This window comes from Argiope bruennichi, chromosome 4 (genome assembly GCF_947563725.1).
Source record: "Argiope bruennichi chromosome 4, qqArgBrue1.1, whole genome shotgun sequence".
Taxonomy (NCBI): domain Eukaryota; kingdom Metazoa; phylum Arthropoda; class Arachnida; order Araneae; family Araneidae; genus Argiope; species Argiope bruennichi.
In genome coordinates, this window is record NC_079154.1 from 82183153 (window position 1) to 82197042 (window position 13890).

Consider the following 13890-nt stretch of genomic DNA (forward strand, 5'->3'; position numbering starts at 1 on the left):
AAAAACGGAAAAGAAACAGGTGAAAGCGAGAGGGAATAGGAACTTCCCGAATTAAAAAAATAGGCCGCGAGAACGCGGTATTTCCGGAACTTTCCATTAAGCCACGCCCAACTCCAGGGTGGCGGTGTATGTAAAAATGACTTGCGTCGGCCGGGAGTCGAACCCGGGTCAACTGCTTGGAAGGCAGCTATGCTAACCGTTATACCACCGACGCGACGGAACGACTGACACATTTCCTCTACAAAAACGGAAAAGAAACAGATGAAAGCGAGAGGGAATAGGAACTTCCCGAGGTAAAAGAATAGGCCGCGAGAACGCGGTATTTCCGGTACTTTCCATTAAGCCACGCCCAACTCCAGGGTGGCGGTGTATGTAAAAATGACTTGCGTCGGCCGGGAGTCGAACCCGGGTCAACTGCTTGGAAGGCAGCTATGCTAACCGTTATACCACCGACGCGACGGAACGTCTGACACATTTCCTCTACAAAAACGGAAAAGAAACAGATGAAAGCGAGAGGGAATAGGAACTTCCCGAGGGAAAAGAATAGGCCGCGAGAACGCGGTATTTCCGGAACTTTCCATTAAGCCACGCCCAACTCCAGGGTGGCGGTGTATGTAAAAATGACTTGCGTCGGCCGGGAGTCGAACCCGGGTCAACTGCTTTCAAGGCAGCTATGCTAACCGTTATACCACCGACGCGACGGAACGACTGACACATTTCCTCTTCAAAAACGGAAAAGAAACAGGTGAAAGCGAGAGGGAATAGGAACTTCCCGAGGTAAAAGAATAGGCCGCGAGAACGCGGTATTTCCATTAAGCCACGCCCAACTCCAGGGTGGCGGTGTATTTAAAAATGACTTGCGTCGGCCGGGAGTCGAACCCGGGTCAACTGCTTGGAAGGCAGCTATGCTAACCGTTATACCACCGACGCGACGGAACGACTGACACATTTCCTCTACAAAAACGGAAAAGAAACAGATGAAAGCGAGAGGGAATAGGAACTTCCCGAGGTAAAAGAATAGGCCGCGAGAACGCGGTATTTCCGGAACTTTCCATTAAGCCACGCCCAACTCCAGGGTGGCGGTGCATGTAAAAATGACTTGCGTCGGCCGGGAGTCGAACCCGGGTCAACTGCTTTCAAGGCAGCTATGCTAACCGTTATACCACCGACGCGACGGAACGACTGACACATTTCCTCTTCAAAAACGGAAAAGAAACAGGTGAAAGCGAGAGGGAATAGGAACTTCCCGAGGTAAAAGAATAGGCCGCGAGAACGCGGTATTTCCGGAACTTTCCATTAAGCCACGCCCAACTCCAGGGTGGCGGTGTATGTAAAAATGACTTGCGTCGGCCGGGAGTCGAACCCGGGTCAACTGCTTTCAAGGCAGCTATGCTAACCGTTATACCACCGACGCGACGGAACGACTGACACATTTCCTCTTCAAAAACGGAAAAGAAACAGGTGAAAGCGAGAGGGAATAGGAACTTCCCGAGGTAAAAGAATAGGCCGCGAGAACGCGGTATTTCCATTAAGCCACGCCCAACTCCAGGGTGGCGGTGTATTTAAAAATGACTTGCGTCGGCCGGGAGTCGAACCCGGGTCAACTGCTTGGAAGGCAGCTATGCTAACCGTTATACCACCGACGCGACGGAACGACTGACACATTTCCTCTACAAAAACGGAAAAGAAACAGATGAAAGCGAGAGGGAATAGGAACTTCCCGAGGTAAAAGAATAGGCCGCGAGAACGCGGTATTTCCGGAACTTTCCATTAAGCCACGCCCAACTCCAGGGTGGCGGTGCATGTAAAAATGACTTGCGTCGGCCGGGAGTCGAACCCGGGTCAACTGCTTTCAAGGCAGCTATGCTAACCGTTATACCACCGACGCGACGGAACGACTGACACATTTCCTCTTCAAAAACGGAAAAGAAACAGGTGAAAGCGAGAGGGAATAGGAACTTCCCGAGGTAAAAGAATAGGCCGCGAGAACGCGGTATTTCCGGAACTTTCCATTAAGCCACGCCCAACTCCAGGGTGGCGGTGTATGTAAAAATGACTTGCGTCGGCCGGGAGTCGAACCCGGGTCAACTGCTTGGAAGGCAGCTATGCTAACCGTTATACCACCGACGCGACGGAACGACTGACACATTTCCTCTACAAAAACGGAAAAGAAACAGATGAAAGCGAGAGGGAATAGGAACTTCCCGAGGTAAAAGAATAGGCCGCGAGAACGCGGTATTTCCGGAACTTTCCATTAAGCCACGCCCAACTCCAGGGTGGCGGTGTATGTAAAAATGACTTGCGTCGGCCGGGAGTCGAACCCGGGTCAACTGCTTGGAAGGCAGCTATGCTAACCGTTATACCACCGACGCGACGGAACGACTGACACATTTCCTCTACAAAAACGGAAAAGAAACAGATGAAAGCGAGAGGGAATAGGAACTTCCCGAGGTAAAAGAATAGGCCGCGAGAACGCGGTATTTCCGGTACTTTCCATTAAGCCACGCCCAACTCCCGGGTGGCGGTGTATGTAAAAATGACTTGCGTCGGCCGGGAGTCGAACCCGGGTCAACTGCTTGGAAGGCAGCTATGCTAACCGTTATACCACCGACGCGACGGAACGTCTGACACATTTCCTCTACAAAAACGGAAAAGAAACAGATGAAAGCGAGAGGGAATAGGAACTTCCCGAGGGAAAAGAATAGGCCGCGAGAACGCGGTATTTCCGGAACTTTCCATTAAGCCACGCCCAACTCCAGGGTGGCGGTGTATGTAAAAATGACTTGCGTCGGCCGGGAGTCGAACCCGGGTCAACTGCTTTCAAGGCAGCTATGCTAACCGTTATACCACCGACGCGACGGAACGACTGACACATTTCCTCTTCAAAAACGGAAAAGAAACAGGTGAAAGCGAGAGGGAATAGGAACTTCCCGAGGTAAAAGAATAGGCCGCGAGAACGCGGTATTTCCGGAACTTTCCATTAAGCCACGCCCAACTCCAGGGTGGCGGTGTATGTAAAAGTGACTTGCGTCGGCCGGGAGTCGAACCCGGGTCAACTGCTTGGAAGGCAGCTATGCTAACCGTTATACCACCGACGCGACGGAACGACTGACACATTTCCTCTACAAAAACGGAAAAGAAACAGGTGAAAGAGAGAGGGAATAGGAACTTCCCGAGGTAAAAGAATAGGCCGCGAGAACGCAGTATTTCCGGAACTTTCCATTAAGCCACGCCCAACTCCAGGGTGGCGGTGTATGTAAAAATGACTTGCGTCGGCCGGGAGTCGAACCCGGGTCAACTGCTTGGAAGGCAGCTATGCTAACCGTTATACCACCGACGCGACGGAACGACTGACACATTTCCTCTACAAAAACGGAAAAGAAACAGATGAAAGAGAGAGGGAATAGGAACTTCCCGAGGTAAAAGAATCGGCCGCGAGAACGCGGTATTTCCGGAACTTTCCATTAAGCCACGCCCAACTCCAGGGTGGCGGTGTATGTAAAAATGACTTGCGTCGGCCGGGTGTCGAACCCGGGTCAACTGCTTGGAAGGCAGCTATGCTAACCGTTATACCACCGACGCGACGGAACGTCTGACACATTTCCTCTACAAAAACGGAAAAGAAACAGATGAAAGCGAGAGGGAATAGGAACTTCCCGAGGTAAAAGAATAGGCCGCGAGAACGCGGTATTTCCGGAACTTTCCATTAAGCCACGCCCAACTCCAGGGTGGCGGTGTATGTAAAAATGACTTGCGTCGGCCGGGAGTCGAACCCGGGTTAACTGCTTGGAAGGGAGCTATGCTAAGCGTTATACCACCGACGCGACGGAACGACTGACACATTTCCTCTACAAAAACGGAAAAGAAACAGATGAAAGCGAGAGGGAATAGGAACTTCCCGAGGTAAAAGAATAGGCCGCGAGAACGCGGTATTTCCGGAACTTTCCATTAAGCCACGCCCAACTCCAGGGTGGCGGTGTATGTAAAAATGACTTGCGTCGGCCGGGAGTCGAACCCGGGTCAACTGCTTGGAAGGCAGCTATGCTAACCGTTATACCACCGACGCGACGGAACGTCTGACACATTTCCTCTACAAAAACGGAAAAGAAACAGATGAAAGCGAGAGGGAATAGGAACTTCCCGAGGTAAAAGAATAGGCCGCGAGAACGCGGTATTTCCGGAACTTTCCATTAAGCCACGCCCAACTCCAGGGTGGCGGTGTATGTAAAAATGACTTGCGTCGGCCGGGAGTCGAACCCGGGTCAACTGCTTGGAAGGCAGCTATGCTTACCGTTATACCACCGACGCGACGGAACGACTGACACATTTCCTCTACAAAAACGGAAAAGAAACAGATGAAAGCGAGAGGGAATAGGAACTTCCCGAGGTAAAAGAATAGGCCGCGAGAACGCGGTATTTCCGGAACTTTCCATTAAGCCACGCCCAACTCCAGGGTGGCGGTGTATGTAAAAAAGACTTGCGTCAGCCGGGAGTCGAACCCGGGTCAACTGCTTGGAAGGCAGCTATGCTAACCGTTATACCACCGACGCGACGGAACGACTGACACATTTCCTCTACAAAAACGGAAAAGAAACAGATGAAAGCGAGAGGGAATAGGAACTTCCCGAGGTAAAAGAATAGGCCGCGAGAACGCGGTATTTCCGGAACTTTCCATTAAGCCACGCCCAACTCCAGGGTGGCGGTGTATGTAAAAATGACTTGCGTCGGCCGGGAGTCGAACCCGGGTCAACTGCTTGGAAGGCAGCTATGCTAACCGTTATACCACCGACGCGACGGAACGACTGACACATTTCCTCTACAAAAACGGAAAAGAAACAGATGAAAGCGAGAGGGAATAGGAACTTCCCGAGGTAAAAGAATAGGCCGCGAGAACGCGGTATTTCCGGAACTTTCCATTAAGCCACGCCCAACTCCAGGGTGGCGGTGTATGTAAAAATGACTTGCGTCGGCCGGGAGTCGAACCCGGGTCAACTGCTTGGAAGGCAGCTATGCTAACCGTTATACCACCGACGCGACGGAACGACTGACACATTTCCTCTACAAAAACGGAAAAGAAACAGATGAAAGCGAGAGGGAATAGGAACTTCCCGAGGTAAAAGAATAGGCCGCGAGAACGCGGTATTTCCGGAACTTTCCATTAAGCCACGCCCAACTCCAGGGTGGCGGTGTATGTAAAAATGACTTGCGTCGGCCGGGAGTCGAACCCGGGTCAACTGCTTGGAAGGCAGCTATGCTAACCGTTATACCACCGACGCGACGGAACGACTGACACATTTCCTCTACAAAAACGGAAAAGAAACAGATGAAAGCGAGAGGGAATAGGAACTTCCCGAGGTAAAAGAATAGGCCGCGAGAACGCGGTATTTCCGGAACTTTCCATTAAGCCACGCCCAACTCCAGGGTGGCGGTGTATGTAAAAATGACTTGCGTCGGCCGGGAGTCGAACCCGGGTCAACTGCTTGGAAGGCAGCTATGCTAACCGTTATACCACCGACGCGACGGAACGACTGACACATTTCCTCTACAAAAACGGAAAAGAAACAGATGAAAGCGAGAGGGAATAGGAACTTCCCGAGGTAAAAGAATAGGCCGCGAGAACGCGGTATTTCCGGAACTTTCCATTAAGCCACGCCCAACTCCAGGGTGGCGGTGTATGTAAAAATGACTTGCGTCGGCCGGGAGTCGAACCCGGGTCAACTGCTTGGAAGGCAGCTATGCTAACCGTTATACCACCGACGCGACGGAACGACTGACACATTTCCTCTACAAAAACGGAAAAGAAACAGATGAAAGCGAGAGGGAATAGGAACTTCCCGAGGTAAAAGAATAGGCCGCGAGAACGCGGTATTTCCGGAACTTTCCATTAAGCCACGCCCAACTCCAGGGTGGCGGTGTATGTAAAAATGACTTGCGTCGGCCGGGAGTCGAACCCGGGTCAACTGCTTGGAAGGCAGCTATGCTAACCGTTATACCACCGACGCGACGGAACGACTGACACATTTCCTCTTCAAAAACGGAAAAGAAACAGGTGAAAGCGAGAGGGAATAGGAACTTCCCGAGGTAAAAGAATAGGCCGCGAGAACGCGGTATTTCCGGAACTTTCCATTAAGCCACGCCCAACTCCAGGGTGGCGGTGTATGTAAAAATGACTTGCGTCGGCCGGGAGTCGAACCCGGGTCAACTGCTTGGAAGGCAGCTATGCTAACCGTTATACCACCGACGCGACGGAACGACTGACACATTTCCTCTACAAAAACGGAAAAGAAACAGATGAAAGCGAGAGGGAATAGGAACTTCCCGAGGTAAAAGAATAGGCCGCGAGAACGCGGTATTTCCGGAACTTTCCATTAAGCCACGCCCAACTCCAGGGTGGCGGTGTATGTAAAAATGACTTGCGTCGGCCGGGAGTCGAACCCGGGTCAACTGCTTTCAAGGCAGCTATGCTAACCGTTATACCACCGACGCGACGGAACGACTGACACATTTCCTCTTCAAAAACGGAAAAGAAACAGGTGAAAGCGAGAGGGAATAGGAACTTCCCGAGGTAAAAGAATAGGCCGCGAGAACGCGGTATTTCCGGAACTTTCCATTAAGCCACGCCCAACTCCAGGGTGGCGGTGTATGTAAAAATGACTTGCGTCGGCCGGGAGTCGAACCCGGGTCAACTGCTTGGAAGGCAGCTATGCTAACCGTTATACCACCGACGCGACGGAACGACTGACACATTTCCTCTACAAAAACGGAAAAGAAACAGATGAAAGCGAGAGGGAATAGGAACTTCCCGAGGTAAAAGAATAGGCCGCGAGAACGCGGTATTTCCGGAACTTTCCATTAAGCCACGCCCAACTCCAGGGTGGCGGTGTATGTAAAAATGACTTGCGTCGGCCGGGAGTCGAACCCGGGTCAACTGCTTGGAAGGCAGCTATGCTAACCGTTATACCACCGACGCGACGGAACGACTGACACATTTCCTCTACAAAAACGGAAAAGAAACAGATGAAAGCGAGAGGGAATAGGAACTTCCCGAGGAAAAAGAATAGGCCGCGAGAACGCGGTATTTCCGGTACTTTCCATTAAGCCACGCCCAACTCCAGGGTGGCGGTGTATGTAAAAATGACTTGCGTCGGCCGGGAGTCGAACCCGGGTCAACTGCTTGGAAGGCAGCTATGCTAACCGTTATACCACCGACGCGACGGAACGTCTGACACATTTCCTCTACAAAAACGGAAAAGAAACAGATGAAAGCGAGAGGGAATAGGAACTTCCCGAGGGAAAAGAATAGGCCGCGAGAACGCGGTATTTCCGGAACTTTCCATTAAGCCACGCCCAACTCCAGGGTGGCGGTGTATGTAAAAATGACTTGCGTCGGCCGGGAGTCGAACCCGGGTCAACTGCTTTCAAGGCAGCTATGCTAACCGTTATACCACCGACGCGACGGAACGACTGACACATTTCCTCTTCAAAAACGGAAAAGAAACAGGTGTAAGCGAGAGGGAATAGGAACTTCCCGAGGTAAAAGAATATTCCGCGAGAACGCGGTATTTCCGGAACTTTCCATTAAGCCACGCCCAACTCCAGGGTGGCGGTGTATGTAAAAGTGACTTGCGTCGGCCGGGAGTCGAACCCGGGTCAACTGCTTGGAAGGCAGCTATGCTAACCGTTATACCACCGACGCGACGGAACGACTGACACATTTCCTCTACAAAAACGGAAAAGAAACAGATGAAAGCGAGAGGGAATAGGAACTTCCCGAGGTAAAAGAATAGGCCGCGAGAACGCGGTATTTCCGGAACTTTCCATTAAGCCACGCCCAACTCCAGGGTGGCGGTGTATGTAAAAATGACTTGCGTCGGCCGGGAGTCGAACCCGGGTCAACTGCTTTCAAGGCAGCTATGCTAACCGTTATACCACCGACGCGACGGAACGACTGACACATTTCCTCTTCAAAAACGGAAAAGAAACAGGTGAAAGCGAGAGGGAATAGGAACTTCCCGAGGTAAAAGAATAGGCCGCGAGAACGCGGTATTTCCGGAACTTTCCATTAAGCCACGCCCAACTCCAGGGTGGCGGTGTATGTAAAAATGACTTGCGTCGGCCGGGAGTCGAACCCGGGTCAACTGCTTGGAAGGCAGCTATGCTAACCGTTATACCACCGACGCGACGGAACGACTGACACATTTCCTCTACAAAAACGGAAAAGAAACAGATGAAAGCGAGAGGGAATAGGAACTTCCCGAGGTAAAAGAATAGGCCGCGAGAACGCGGTATTTCCGGAACTTTCCATTAAGCCACGCCCAACTCCAGGGTGGCGGTGTATGCAAAAATGACTTGCGTCGGCCGGGAGTCGAACCCGGGTCAACTGCTTGGAAGGCAGCTATGCTAACCGTTATACCACCGACGCGACGGAACGACTGACACATTTCCTCTACAAAAACGGAAAAGAAACAGATGAAAGCGAGAGGGAATAGGAACTTCCCGAGGTAAAAGAATAGGCCGCGAGAACGCGGTATTTCCGGTACTTTCCATTAAGCCACGCCCAACTCCAGGGTGGCGGTGTATGTAAAAATGACTTGCGTCGGCCGGGAGTCGAACCCGGGTCAACTGCTTGGAAGGCAGCTATGCTAACCGTTATACCACCGACGCGACGGAACGTCTGACACATTTCCTCTACAAAAACGGAAAAGAAACAGATGAAAGCGAGAGGGAATAGGAACTTCCCGAGGGAAAAGAATAGGCCGCGAGAACGCGGTATTTCCGGAACTTTCCATTAAGCCACGCCCAACTCCAGGGTGGCGGTGTATGTAAAAATGACTTGCGTCGGCCGGGAGTCGAACCCGGGTCAACTGCTTTCAAGGCAGCTATGCTAACCGTTATACCACCGACGCGACGGAACGACTGACACATTTCCTCTTCAAAAACGGAAAAGAAACAGGTGAAAGCGAGAGGGAATAGGAACTTCCCGAGGTAAAAGAATAGGCCGCGAGAACGCGGTATTTCCGGAACTTTCCATTAAGCCACGCCCAACTCCAGGGTGGCGGTGTATGTAAAAGTGACTTGCGTCGGCCGGGAGTCGAACCCGGGTCAACTGCTTGGAAGGCAGCTATGCTAACCGTTATACTACCGACGCGACGGAACGACTGACACATTTCCTCTACAAAAACGGAAAAGAAACAGGTGAAAGAGAGAGGGAATAGGAACTTCCCGAGGTAAAAGAATAGGCCGCGAGAACGCAGTATTTCCGGAACTTTCCATTAAGCCACGCCCAACTCCAGGGTGGCGGTGTATGTAAAAATGACTTGCGTCGGCCGGGAGTCGAACCCGGGTCAACTGCTTGGAAGGCAGCTATGCTAACCGTTATACCACCGACGCGACGGAACGACTGACACATTTCCTCTACAAAAACGGAAAAGAAACAGATGAAAGAGAGAGGGAATAGGAACTTCCCGAGGTAAAAGAATCGGCCGCGAGAACGCGGTATTTCCGGAACTTTCCATTAAGCCACGCCCAACTCCAGGGTGGCGGTGTATGTAAAAATGACTTGCGTCGGCCGGGTGTCGAACCCGGGTCAACTGCTTGGAAGGCAGCTATGCTAACCGTTATACCACCAACGCGACGGAACGTCTGACACATTTCCTCTACAAAAACGGAAAAGAAACAGATGAAAGCGAGAGGGAATAGGAACTTCCCGAGGTAAAAGAATAGGCCGCGAGAACGCGGTATTTCCGGAACTTTCCATTAAGCCACGCCCAACTCCAGGGTGGCGGTGTATGTAAAAATGACTTGCGTCGGCCGGGAGTCGAACCCGGGTTAACTGCTTGGAAGGGAGCTATGCTAAGCGTTATACCACCGACGCGACGGAACGACTGACACATTTCCTCTACAAAAACGGAAAAGAAACAGATGAAAGCGAGAGGGAATAGGAACTTCCCGAGGTAAAAGAATAGGCCGCGAGAACGCGGTATTTCCGGAACTTTCCATTAAGCCACGCCCAACTCCAGGGTGGCGGTGTATGTAAAAATGACTTGCGTCGGCCGGGAGTCGAACCCGGGTCAACTGCTTGGAAGGCAGCTATGCTAACCGTTATACCACCGACGCGACGGAACGACTGACACATTTCCTCTACAAAAACGGAAAAGAAACAGGTGAAAGCGAGAGGGAATAGGAACTTCCCGAGGTAAAAGAATAGGCCGCGAGAACGCGGTATTTCCGGAACTTTCCATTAAGCCACGCCCAACTCCAGGGTGGCGGTGTATGTAAAAATGACTTGCGTCGGCCGGGAGTCGAACCCGGGTCAACTGCTTTCAAGGCAGCTATGCTAACCGTTATACCACCGACGCGACGGAACGACTGACACATTTCCTCTACAAAAACGGAAAAGAAACAGGTGAAAGCGAGAGGGAATAGGAACTTCCCGAATTAAAAAAATAGGCCGCGAGAACGCGGTATTTCCGGAACTTTCCATTAAGCCACGCCCAACTCCAGGGTGGCGGTGTATGTAAAAATGACTTGCGTCGGCCGGGAGTCGAACCCGGGTCAACTGCTTGGAAGGCAGCTATGCTAACCGTTATACCACCGACGCGACGGAACGACTGACACATTTCCTCTACAAAAACGGAAAAGAAACAGATGAAAGCGAGAGGGAATAGGAACTTCCCGAGGTAAAAGAATAGAACGCGAGAACGCGGTATTTCCGGTACTTTCCATTAAGCCACGCCCAACTCCAGGGTGGCGGTGTATGTAAAAATGACTTGCGTCGGCCGGGAGTCGAACCCGGGTCAACTGCTTGGAAGGCAGCTATGCTAACCGTTATACCACCGACGCGACGGAACGTCTGACACATTTCCTCTACAAAAACGGAAAAGAAACAGATGAAAGCGAGAGGGAATAGGAACTTCCCGAGGGAAAAGAATAGGCCGCGAGAACGCGGTATTTCCGGAACTTTCCATTAAGCCACGCCCAACTCCAGGGTGGCGGTGTATGTAAAAATGACTTGCGTCGGCCGGGAGTCGAACCCGGGTCAACTGCTTTCAAGGCAGCTATGCTAACCGTTATACCACCGACGCGACGGAACGACTGACACATTTCCTCTTCAAAAACGGAAAAGAAACAGGTGAAAGCGAGAGGGAATAGGAACTTCCCGAGGTAAAAGAATAGGCCGCGAGAACGCGGTATTTCCGGAACTTTCCATTAAGCCACGCCCAACTCCAGGGTGGCGGTGTATGTAAAAATGACTTGCGTCGGCCGGGAGTCGAACCCGGGTCAACTGCTTGGAAGGCAGCTATGCTAACCGTTATACCACCGACGCGACGGAACGACTGACACATTTCCTCTACAAAAACGGAAAAGAAACAGATGAAAGCGAGAGGGAATAGGAACTTCCCGAGGTAAAAGAATAGGCCGCGAGAACGCGGTATTTCCGGAACTTTCCATTAAGCCACGCCCAACTCCAGGGTGGCGGTGTATGTAAAAATGACTTGCGTCGGCCGGGAGTCGAACCCGGGTCAACTGCTTGGAAGGCAGCTATGCTAACCGTTATACCACCGACGCGACGGAACGACTGACACATTTCCTCTACAAAAACGGAAAAGAAACAGATGAAAGCGAGAGGGAATAGGAACTTCCCGAGGTAAAAGAATAGGCCGCGAGAACGCGGTATTTCCGGAACTTTCCATTAAGCCACGCCCAACTCCAGGGTGGCGGTGTATGTAAAAATGACTTGCGTCGGCCGGGAGTCGAACCCGGGTTAACTGCTTGGAAGGGAGCTATGCTAAGCGTTATACCACCGACGCGACGGAACGACTGACACATTTCCTCTACAAAAACGGAAAAGAAACAGATGAAAGCGAGAGGGAATAGGAACTTCCCGAGGTAAAAGAATAGGCCGCGAGAACGCGGTATTTCCGGAACTTTCCATTAAGCCACGCCCAACTCCAGGGTGGCGGTGTATGTAAAAATGACTTGCGTCGGCCGGGAGTCGAACCCGGGTCAACTGCTTGGAAGGCAGCTATGCTAACCGTTATACCACCGACGCGACGGAACGACTGACACATTTCCTCTACAAAAACGGAAAAGAAACAGGTGAAAGCGAGAGGGAATAGGAACTTCCCGAGGTAAAAGAATAGGCCGCGAGAACGCGGTATTTCCGGAACTTTCCATTAAGCCACGCCCAACTCCAGGGTGGCGGTGTATGTAAAAATGACTTGCGTCGGCCGGGAGTCGAACCCGGGTCAACTGCTTTCAAGGCAGCTATGCTAACCGTTATACCACCGACGCGACGGAACGACTGACACATTTCCTCTACAAAAACGGAAAAGAAACAGGTGAAAGCGAGAGGGAATAGGAACTTCCCGAATTAAAAAAATAGGCCGCGAGAACGCGGTATTTCCGGAACTTTCCATTAAGCCACGCCCAACTCCAGGGTGGCGGTGTATGTAAAAATGACTTGCGTCGGCCGGGAGTCGAACCCGGGTCAACTGCTTGGAAGGCAGCTATGCTAACCGTTATACCACCGACGCGACGGAACGACTGACACATTTCCTCTACAAAAACGGAAAAGAAACAGATGAAAGCGAGAGGGAATAGGAACTTCCCGAGGTAAAAGAATAGAACGCGAGAACGCGGTATTTCCGGTACTTTCCATTAAGCCACGCCCAACTCCAGGGTGGCGGTGTATGTAAAAATGACTTGCGTCGGCCGGGAGTCGAACCCGGGTCAACTGCTTGGAAGGCAGCTATGCTAACCGTTATACCACCGACGCGACGGAACGTCTGACACATTTCCTCTACAAAAACGGAAAAGAAACAGATGAAAGCGAGAGGGAATAGGAACTTCCCGAGGGAAAAGAATAGGCCGCGAGAACGCGGTATTTCCGGAACTTTCCATTAAGCCACGCCCAACTCCAGGGTGGCGGTGTATGTAAAAATGACTTGCGTCGGCCGGGAGTCGAACCCGGGTCAACTGCTTTCAAGGCAGCTATGCTAACCGTTATACCACCGACGCGACGGAACGACTGACACATTTCCTCTTCAAAAACGGAAAAGAAACAGGTGAAAGCGAGAGGGAATAGGAACTTCCCGAGGTAAAAGAATAGGCCGCGAGAACGCGGTATTTCCGGAACTTTCCATTAAGCCACGCCCAACTCCAGGGTGGCGGTGTATGTAAAAATGACTTGCGTCGGCCGGGAGTCGAACCCGGGTCAACTGCTTGGAAGGCAGCTATGCTAACCGTTATACCACCGACGCGACGGAACGACTGACACATTTCCTCTACAAAAACGGAAAAGAAACAGATGAAAGCGAGAGGGAATAGGAACTTCCCGAGGTAAAAGAATAGGCCGCGAGAACGCGGTATTTCCGGAACTTTCCATTAAGCTACGCCCAACTCCAGGGTGGCGGTGTATGTAAAAATGACTTGCGTCGGCCGGGAGTCGAACCCGGGTCAACTGCTTGGAAGGCAGCTATGCTAACCGTTATACCACCGACGCGACGGAACGACTGACACATTTCCTCTTCAAAAACGGAAAAGAAACAGATGAAAGCGAGAGGGAATAGGAACTTCCCGAGGTAAAAGAATAGGCCGCGAGAACGCGGTATTTCCGGAACTTTCCATTAAGCCACGCCCAACTCCAGGGTGGCGGTGCATGTAAAAAAGACTTGCGTCGGCCGGGAGTCGAACCCGGGTCAACTGCTTTCAAGGCAGCTATGCTAACCGTTATACCACCGACGCGACGGAACGACTGACACATTTCCTCTTCAAAAACGGAAAAGAAACAGGTGAAAGCGAGAGGGAATAGGAACTTCCCGAGGTAAAAGAATAGGCCGCGAGAACGCGGTATTTCCGGAACTTTCCATTAAGCCACGCCCAACTCCA

The 13890-nt window shown here is 51.6% G+C and overlaps 54 non-coding genes across 54 annotated transcripts; all 54 read right to left on the reverse strand.

Moving 5' to 3' along the window:
• Positions 1 to 142: 142 nt before the first annotated feature.
• Trnag-ucc (transfer RNA glycine (anticodon UCC)) lies at positions 143 to 214 on the reverse strand. The gene has a single exon. It is a non-coding gene; the product is annotated as a tRNA-Gly (tRNA).
• Positions 215 to 384: 170 nt separating this feature from the next.
• On the reverse strand, positions 385 to 456 carry Trnag-ucc (transfer RNA glycine (anticodon UCC)). The gene has a single exon. It is a non-coding gene; the product is annotated as a tRNA-Gly (tRNA).
• A 170-nt stretch (positions 457 to 626) lies between these two features.
• On the reverse strand, positions 627 to 698 carry Trnas-uga (transfer RNA serine (anticodon UGA)). The gene has a single exon. It is a non-coding gene; the product is annotated as a tRNA-Ser (tRNA).
• A 160-nt stretch (positions 699 to 858) lies between these two features.
• On the reverse strand, positions 859 to 930 carry Trnag-ucc (transfer RNA glycine (anticodon UCC)). Its single transcript has one exon. It is a non-coding gene; the product is annotated as a tRNA-Gly (tRNA).
• A 170-nt stretch (positions 931 to 1100) lies between these two features.
• Positions 1101 to 1172, reverse strand: Trnas-uga (transfer RNA serine (anticodon UGA)). Its single transcript has one exon. It is a non-coding gene; the product is annotated as a tRNA-Ser (tRNA).
• A 170-nt stretch (positions 1173 to 1342) lies between these two features.
• Positions 1343 to 1414, reverse strand: Trnas-uga (transfer RNA serine (anticodon UGA)). The gene has a single exon. It is a non-coding gene; the product is annotated as a tRNA-Ser (tRNA).
• A 160-nt stretch (positions 1415 to 1574) lies between these two features.
• Trnag-ucc (transfer RNA glycine (anticodon UCC)) lies at positions 1575 to 1646 on the reverse strand. The gene has a single exon. It is a non-coding gene; the product is annotated as a tRNA-Gly (tRNA).
• A 170-nt stretch (positions 1647 to 1816) lies between these two features.
• Trnas-uga (transfer RNA serine (anticodon UGA)) lies at positions 1817 to 1888 on the reverse strand. The gene has a single exon. It is a non-coding gene; the product is annotated as a tRNA-Ser (tRNA).
• Positions 1889 to 2058: 170 nt separating this feature from the next.
• Positions 2059 to 2130, reverse strand: Trnag-ucc (transfer RNA glycine (anticodon UCC)). The gene has a single exon. It is a non-coding gene; the product is annotated as a tRNA-Gly (tRNA).
• A 170-nt stretch (positions 2131 to 2300) lies between these two features.
• On the reverse strand, positions 2301 to 2372 carry Trnag-ucc (transfer RNA glycine (anticodon UCC)). Its single transcript has one exon. It is a non-coding gene; the product is annotated as a tRNA-Gly (tRNA).
• A 170-nt stretch (positions 2373 to 2542) lies between these two features.
• Positions 2543 to 2614, reverse strand: Trnag-ucc (transfer RNA glycine (anticodon UCC)). Its single transcript has one exon. It is a non-coding gene; the product is annotated as a tRNA-Gly (tRNA).
• Positions 2615 to 2784: 170 nt separating this feature from the next.
• On the reverse strand, positions 2785 to 2856 carry Trnas-uga (transfer RNA serine (anticodon UGA)). The gene has a single exon. It is a non-coding gene; the product is annotated as a tRNA-Ser (tRNA).
• A 170-nt stretch (positions 2857 to 3026) lies between these two features.
• Trnag-ucc (transfer RNA glycine (anticodon UCC)) lies at positions 3027 to 3098 on the reverse strand. Its single transcript has one exon. It is a non-coding gene; the product is annotated as a tRNA-Gly (tRNA).
• A 170-nt stretch (positions 3099 to 3268) lies between these two features.
• Trnag-ucc (transfer RNA glycine (anticodon UCC)) lies at positions 3269 to 3340 on the reverse strand. Its single transcript has one exon. It is a non-coding gene; the product is annotated as a tRNA-Gly (tRNA).
• Positions 3341 to 3510: 170 nt separating this feature from the next.
• On the reverse strand, positions 3511 to 3582 carry Trnag-ucc (transfer RNA glycine (anticodon UCC)). Its single transcript has one exon. It is a non-coding gene; the product is annotated as a tRNA-Gly (tRNA).
• A 412-nt stretch (positions 3583 to 3994) lies between these two features.
• On the reverse strand, positions 3995 to 4066 carry Trnag-ucc (transfer RNA glycine (anticodon UCC)). Its single transcript has one exon. It is a non-coding gene; the product is annotated as a tRNA-Gly (tRNA).
• A 170-nt stretch (positions 4067 to 4236) lies between these two features.
• Trnag-ucc (transfer RNA glycine (anticodon UCC)) lies at positions 4237 to 4308 on the reverse strand. Its single transcript has one exon. It is a non-coding gene; the product is annotated as a tRNA-Gly (tRNA).
• Positions 4309 to 4478: 170 nt separating this feature from the next.
• Positions 4479 to 4550, reverse strand: Trnag-ucc (transfer RNA glycine (anticodon UCC)). Its single transcript has one exon. It is a non-coding gene; the product is annotated as a tRNA-Gly (tRNA).
• Positions 4551 to 4720: 170 nt separating this feature from the next.
• Trnag-ucc (transfer RNA glycine (anticodon UCC)) lies at positions 4721 to 4792 on the reverse strand. The gene has a single exon. It is a non-coding gene; the product is annotated as a tRNA-Gly (tRNA).
• Positions 4793 to 4962: 170 nt separating this feature from the next.
• Trnag-ucc (transfer RNA glycine (anticodon UCC)) lies at positions 4963 to 5034 on the reverse strand. Its single transcript has one exon. It is a non-coding gene; the product is annotated as a tRNA-Gly (tRNA).
• A 170-nt stretch (positions 5035 to 5204) lies between these two features.
• Positions 5205 to 5276, reverse strand: Trnag-ucc (transfer RNA glycine (anticodon UCC)). Its single transcript has one exon. It is a non-coding gene; the product is annotated as a tRNA-Gly (tRNA).
• A 170-nt stretch (positions 5277 to 5446) lies between these two features.
• Trnag-ucc (transfer RNA glycine (anticodon UCC)) lies at positions 5447 to 5518 on the reverse strand. The gene has a single exon. It is a non-coding gene; the product is annotated as a tRNA-Gly (tRNA).
• Positions 5519 to 5688: 170 nt separating this feature from the next.
• Trnag-ucc (transfer RNA glycine (anticodon UCC)) lies at positions 5689 to 5760 on the reverse strand. The gene has a single exon. It is a non-coding gene; the product is annotated as a tRNA-Gly (tRNA).
• A 170-nt stretch (positions 5761 to 5930) lies between these two features.
• Positions 5931 to 6002, reverse strand: Trnag-ucc (transfer RNA glycine (anticodon UCC)). The gene has a single exon. It is a non-coding gene; the product is annotated as a tRNA-Gly (tRNA).
• A 170-nt stretch (positions 6003 to 6172) lies between these two features.
• Positions 6173 to 6244, reverse strand: Trnag-ucc (transfer RNA glycine (anticodon UCC)). The gene has a single exon. It is a non-coding gene; the product is annotated as a tRNA-Gly (tRNA).
• A 170-nt stretch (positions 6245 to 6414) lies between these two features.
• Trnas-uga (transfer RNA serine (anticodon UGA)) lies at positions 6415 to 6486 on the reverse strand. Its single transcript has one exon. It is a non-coding gene; the product is annotated as a tRNA-Ser (tRNA).
• A 170-nt stretch (positions 6487 to 6656) lies between these two features.
• Trnag-ucc (transfer RNA glycine (anticodon UCC)) lies at positions 6657 to 6728 on the reverse strand. Its single transcript has one exon. It is a non-coding gene; the product is annotated as a tRNA-Gly (tRNA).
• Positions 6729 to 6898: 170 nt separating this feature from the next.
• Positions 6899 to 6970, reverse strand: Trnag-ucc (transfer RNA glycine (anticodon UCC)). Its single transcript has one exon. It is a non-coding gene; the product is annotated as a tRNA-Gly (tRNA).
• A 170-nt stretch (positions 6971 to 7140) lies between these two features.
• On the reverse strand, positions 7141 to 7212 carry Trnag-ucc (transfer RNA glycine (anticodon UCC)). Its single transcript has one exon. It is a non-coding gene; the product is annotated as a tRNA-Gly (tRNA).
• Positions 7213 to 7382: 170 nt separating this feature from the next.
• Trnas-uga (transfer RNA serine (anticodon UGA)) lies at positions 7383 to 7454 on the reverse strand. The gene has a single exon. It is a non-coding gene; the product is annotated as a tRNA-Ser (tRNA).
• Positions 7455 to 7624: 170 nt separating this feature from the next.
• On the reverse strand, positions 7625 to 7696 carry Trnag-ucc (transfer RNA glycine (anticodon UCC)). Its single transcript has one exon. It is a non-coding gene; the product is annotated as a tRNA-Gly (tRNA).
• Positions 7697 to 7866: 170 nt separating this feature from the next.
• Positions 7867 to 7938, reverse strand: Trnas-uga (transfer RNA serine (anticodon UGA)). The gene has a single exon. It is a non-coding gene; the product is annotated as a tRNA-Ser (tRNA).
• A 170-nt stretch (positions 7939 to 8108) lies between these two features.
• Positions 8109 to 8180, reverse strand: Trnag-ucc (transfer RNA glycine (anticodon UCC)). The gene has a single exon. It is a non-coding gene; the product is annotated as a tRNA-Gly (tRNA).
• Positions 8181 to 8350: 170 nt separating this feature from the next.
• On the reverse strand, positions 8351 to 8422 carry Trnag-ucc (transfer RNA glycine (anticodon UCC)). Its single transcript has one exon. It is a non-coding gene; the product is annotated as a tRNA-Gly (tRNA).
• Positions 8423 to 8592: 170 nt separating this feature from the next.
• Trnag-ucc (transfer RNA glycine (anticodon UCC)) lies at positions 8593 to 8664 on the reverse strand. The gene has a single exon. It is a non-coding gene; the product is annotated as a tRNA-Gly (tRNA).
• Positions 8665 to 8834: 170 nt separating this feature from the next.
• Positions 8835 to 8906, reverse strand: Trnas-uga (transfer RNA serine (anticodon UGA)). The gene has a single exon. It is a non-coding gene; the product is annotated as a tRNA-Ser (tRNA).
• Positions 8907 to 9076: 170 nt separating this feature from the next.
• Trnag-ucc (transfer RNA glycine (anticodon UCC)) lies at positions 9077 to 9148 on the reverse strand. Its single transcript has one exon. It is a non-coding gene; the product is annotated as a tRNA-Gly (tRNA).
• Positions 9149 to 9318: 170 nt separating this feature from the next.
• Positions 9319 to 9390, reverse strand: Trnag-ucc (transfer RNA glycine (anticodon UCC)). Its single transcript has one exon. It is a non-coding gene; the product is annotated as a tRNA-Gly (tRNA).
• A 170-nt stretch (positions 9391 to 9560) lies between these two features.
• On the reverse strand, positions 9561 to 9632 carry Trnag-ucc (transfer RNA glycine (anticodon UCC)). The gene has a single exon. It is a non-coding gene; the product is annotated as a tRNA-Gly (tRNA).
• A 412-nt stretch (positions 9633 to 10044) lies between these two features.
• Trnag-ucc (transfer RNA glycine (anticodon UCC)) lies at positions 10045 to 10116 on the reverse strand. The gene has a single exon. It is a non-coding gene; the product is annotated as a tRNA-Gly (tRNA).
• A 170-nt stretch (positions 10117 to 10286) lies between these two features.
• Positions 10287 to 10358, reverse strand: Trnas-uga (transfer RNA serine (anticodon UGA)). Its single transcript has one exon. It is a non-coding gene; the product is annotated as a tRNA-Ser (tRNA).
• Positions 10359 to 10528: 170 nt separating this feature from the next.
• On the reverse strand, positions 10529 to 10600 carry Trnag-ucc (transfer RNA glycine (anticodon UCC)). The gene has a single exon. It is a non-coding gene; the product is annotated as a tRNA-Gly (tRNA).
• Positions 10601 to 10770: 170 nt separating this feature from the next.
• On the reverse strand, positions 10771 to 10842 carry Trnag-ucc (transfer RNA glycine (anticodon UCC)). Its single transcript has one exon. It is a non-coding gene; the product is annotated as a tRNA-Gly (tRNA).
• A 170-nt stretch (positions 10843 to 11012) lies between these two features.
• On the reverse strand, positions 11013 to 11084 carry Trnas-uga (transfer RNA serine (anticodon UGA)). The gene has a single exon. It is a non-coding gene; the product is annotated as a tRNA-Ser (tRNA).
• Positions 11085 to 11254: 170 nt separating this feature from the next.
• Positions 11255 to 11326, reverse strand: Trnag-ucc (transfer RNA glycine (anticodon UCC)). Its single transcript has one exon. It is a non-coding gene; the product is annotated as a tRNA-Gly (tRNA).
• Positions 11327 to 11496: 170 nt separating this feature from the next.
• Positions 11497 to 11568, reverse strand: Trnag-ucc (transfer RNA glycine (anticodon UCC)). The gene has a single exon. It is a non-coding gene; the product is annotated as a tRNA-Gly (tRNA).
• Positions 11569 to 11980: 412 nt separating this feature from the next.
• On the reverse strand, positions 11981 to 12052 carry Trnag-ucc (transfer RNA glycine (anticodon UCC)). Its single transcript has one exon. It is a non-coding gene; the product is annotated as a tRNA-Gly (tRNA).
• A 170-nt stretch (positions 12053 to 12222) lies between these two features.
• On the reverse strand, positions 12223 to 12294 carry Trnas-uga (transfer RNA serine (anticodon UGA)). The gene has a single exon. It is a non-coding gene; the product is annotated as a tRNA-Ser (tRNA).
• Positions 12295 to 12464: 170 nt separating this feature from the next.
• Trnag-ucc (transfer RNA glycine (anticodon UCC)) lies at positions 12465 to 12536 on the reverse strand. Its single transcript has one exon. It is a non-coding gene; the product is annotated as a tRNA-Gly (tRNA).
• A 170-nt stretch (positions 12537 to 12706) lies between these two features.
• Trnag-ucc (transfer RNA glycine (anticodon UCC)) lies at positions 12707 to 12778 on the reverse strand. The gene has a single exon. It is a non-coding gene; the product is annotated as a tRNA-Gly (tRNA).
• Positions 12779 to 12948: 170 nt separating this feature from the next.
• Trnas-uga (transfer RNA serine (anticodon UGA)) lies at positions 12949 to 13020 on the reverse strand. The gene has a single exon. It is a non-coding gene; the product is annotated as a tRNA-Ser (tRNA).
• Positions 13021 to 13190: 170 nt separating this feature from the next.
• On the reverse strand, positions 13191 to 13262 carry Trnag-ucc (transfer RNA glycine (anticodon UCC)). The gene has a single exon. It is a non-coding gene; the product is annotated as a tRNA-Gly (tRNA).
• Positions 13263 to 13432: 170 nt separating this feature from the next.
• Trnag-ucc (transfer RNA glycine (anticodon UCC)) lies at positions 13433 to 13504 on the reverse strand. The gene has a single exon. It is a non-coding gene; the product is annotated as a tRNA-Gly (tRNA).
• Positions 13505 to 13674: 170 nt separating this feature from the next.
• Trnas-uga (transfer RNA serine (anticodon UGA)) lies at positions 13675 to 13746 on the reverse strand. The gene has a single exon. It is a non-coding gene; the product is annotated as a tRNA-Ser (tRNA).
• Between the last annotated feature and the right edge of the window lie 144 nt (positions 13747 to 13890).